General features: G+C 37.2%; 1 long non-coding RNA gene across 1 annotated transcript; it reads right to left on the minus strand.

Moving 5' to 3' along the window:
* Positions 2,500–2,831, minus strand: LOC110267856. The gene is made up of 2 exons (XR_002355796.1): positions 2,777–2,831; positions 2,500–2,609 (listed from the first exon to the last, which is right to left on the minus strand). It is a non-coding gene; the product is annotated as an uncharacterized LOC110267856 (long non-coding RNA).

The following is a 3,678-nucleotide window of genomic DNA, read 5'->3' on the forward strand; positions in this document are numbered from 1 at the left end:
TCCCAAACTATGGCTTGTTAAGTAGCGTTTGTTTTGAGATATTGAGACAGAGACTGAAAGACTGAGACTCAGTATCGTGTTTGTTAGTTCAGAGACTGGTACTAAAATTTCTGTCTCTGTCTCTAAAATTTCAGTATTTCAGTACTTCCAAAAAGTAGGGACACAAGGGACTGAAATTTTTAGAGATGGAGACTGAAACTTTAATAACATTTTATACCTAAAATACTTTCATTTCAATTAATTAATTCCAATTTTACCCTTTGTGCAAATTAAATTAGAGTTTCATTCTTGTTTCAATTTCTGTCTTCCATTTTGCACCAAACAGAATATTGAGATTTATTTCAATCCCTGTCTCTTAGTCTCTGTCTCTCAATCTCAGTCTTTTCGTCTCTGTCTCTCCACCAAACGCTACCTTAGAGTTCAACATCATCACAAAAAAGTAGGCGACGACAAACACTTATGTGCAATTGTGGGGAGCTTCTTGTCCTGAGGTAGTCAAAGATAGTAGAAAATCCAGGACGCAGATTTTGGGGTTGTATATACTATGATGTAAATGTGCTGTTCAATTTGTATTTTGATATAGGCTTATGCAACTCTTCAAGTTCTTGGCGTTTATGTTGCAGATTGGGAAGGGATGCACCTTCTTTACTTGGGCAAATGGTGAAATAACAATGCAAGATGCTGAGGTTGCAAGACTGAAAATGAAGATTTCCACTTTGAAAGCCAAATTGTTTTATGCAAAATGCAAATTATCGATTGCTACAACTATTGGTATATTGGGATGGAGCATGGTCTTTTTTGTGTGTTGTTCATGGGGTAGGGTTGGAATCCAGATAAAACTGGGATATTAGCATTGAGAGAGATGGCAGGTGTAGTTTAGCAAAGAAATGTAAGTAGTTGCAGTGAAAATAGTGAATTATGTTTCATCTATGTACTCAAGTCGAAGATTTTGTAATGTTAACGTCCCTGAAGTTTTATTAATGTTTCAAAAGTACCCTTGACTTAAAAATTAGGCTGAACATGTCATTTTATCCCTGTGTTCTGTGTCTTGTACTACATAATACATAAACATTTAATGCAAAAAATTCTAACTAAATATAAGGGAAACATTTTCACTTCAAATAAGAGAGATTGAACTTGTCCATTACATCAATATAGCCTATAACTTAGAGGTCATTATTTGTCACAATTAACACTTTTTCAAAAGTGACATAATATAATCCTGCTAGTTAGCATATTTTCAATAATAAATTAAGAGGGATAAACCCAATTCAAAATACAAAAACATAACAAATGTTGGTCTTAAAAGCACAAGACGTTGGTTAGCCATTACAGACGTCAGAAAAGTCAGACTGCCAAGTCACTAACGTCCATTTTCAATTTTAACGTTGATAGGAGCCAAGGGTAGAATTGTTACTATTCAAAAACTTGAGGGATAAAATTGATACAAATTAAAACTTGGGAGTATTTTTTATACTTTTTGCAAACATCAAGAACAAAAACAATACTTTACTCAAAAAAAAACGGGCCTGCTACACATACAAGCAATAAGGCCTTACAAGTCTTACAAGCCCCAAGCCTACACACATTCCAGACGCGCACTAATTAGATTGAATGGAGCGTAACATTCACGCGCTCCCACTCAAACGGTTACGCTTCGCTTCGAGTAAACCACCCCTTAATGGCAGACTCTTCAACTTCTCAAAGCAATTCAAAGAAAACGCAACCCTTCCATTTTCGAGCAAAATTCGAAAATCAAGATATACAACTCGTCGCTAACCTTCGAAACCTCCATCAACACACCATCAAACTCTCGATCAAGAATCTCCAGAGAAAACAAAGCTATAATACTCAAGGTACGTTACATTACGATTCTTGTATATTTTCCGGATTACGAACTAGGTTTTATTGTTCATCTACGTTGTTGTATGTTTCACTGTTCTTCTTGCTCTACATCTCATTTTACAGTTTATAATGTTCTAGGTTTTACTGTTATTCTTGGTTCTATGTTACACTGTTCTTCTTCGTTCTTGTAGGTGTTACTGTTCTTGTTGTTCTAGATCTTCTGGTAGAATTTTATTTTTGTCTTACAGCAAACAAAAGACCTTAAGTGTGCCACACATCTCCTAAGTGATAAATTCAGAAACATGAGTGAGGAGAAGAAGGCGATTGTGAGGGATCTGGGATTCGGTGGTTTGATATTGCTAGACCTTATATTTTCTCTGAAATGAAAAATACCCATAGATATGATTCAATATACACCCAAACTGTCTGTGCTGTATTCAAAATGTATGAATTACAGGTACTATAATATGAAGAAAAACATCAAATCAAATATACACCCATAACCTGCGATTTTTTACACCCAACAAAAGTTGAATATACACCCTGAAATCTATCCCCCGCCCTGAACCCTAAACACTTAAAACCTAAACCCTTACCCCTAACCTGTAAACCCTAAAACCCTGAACCCTAATATTATATATATGTATCTATATGTAAAATGTGAATCACAAGAAAATTCAGAAAAATACACCCAAAAGAACAGTGCTTTTACACCCAAATTCTGTAACTATACAACCAAAGAGTTATCCCCTGCTCCTGGTACCCTGAACTGATAATTCATAACATGTCCTTGATATTGGCTAGAATTTGAATGCACCACTGATGCGGCATCAAACAAGTTTATCTGAATATAAGAAACTCACATATTAGCTAAACTATTAACGAGAAAAATAAACTCAATCACCACAAATTTAAAGAACATTACTTTTACCTCGCTTAAAACTTTCGTTTTCTTCTTCTTTGTGGCATTTGCGATCTGTTTGTCCAACTTTGAACCTAGCCTATTTTTTGGACGTCCTCTTGTTCGAATCCTTGGCGGGCTTTGAAGCTCGTTAACGGATTCCAAGTTGGCGTCTTCGTGAGATAAAGAAGATGTCCCCTTCCTTTTGGCTTTTAATGATTCCATCTCAGCCATGATGTTATCGTACGCACGGTGCAGAATTACAGTCAGCTCCTCTGATTCGGATGCAAATTCGCAAATATTTTGTGAACGAAAAACCAATTGGTCAAACCTCTTGCTTCTTGGCTCCAATAGTGGCTCATCGTGGCTGCTCTTGATGTGTGTGTGTCGCCTCTTTACCTTCTTGCTCCATCGTTCCAGTATATATCTCGGTGACACTTGGCTTACTCGTTCAAAGCTTAACACGCTTAGTGCGTGACGACAAAGTATACCTCTCGACTCGAATAATAAGCATTGGCATTTTACCTTGGCTGCAACTGAGTCGTAAGTAACCACAAACTTGTTGAATATTGAGCTGGAAACTTGTTCTCCGACTTTGTATACTGAATAGCCTAGAGCGGAATTCGTTAATCTGGTGATGCAATTCGCCCTTCCTCTGAATTGCGCTTGGACTTCCCTAAACTTTTGATGAGTGTACACATCTTGAAACTGAGCTTCAATGGAGGATTTGGTTGCACACGGAATGACCGTATGAAAATCTGCAGCATCTGATTCTCTCTCTGCCTGCTCCCGGCTTCCGAGGCAATTATCGTATTGTTTGACGAACTGAATAAGCGAGCTGTTCCGGGTGATAAACTTGTTAAAAAATGAATGCATGCTCTCGCTCCTTTGTGTGCTTCTCATCCCTGCCCAGAAGTGGTGATCCAGATAGA

Source organism: Arachis ipaensis, chromosome B02 (assembly GCF_000816755.2).
Source record: "Arachis ipaensis cultivar K30076 chromosome B02, Araip1.1, whole genome shotgun sequence".
Taxonomy (NCBI): Eukaryota; Viridiplantae; Streptophyta; class Magnoliopsida; order Fabales; family Fabaceae; genus Arachis; species Arachis ipaensis.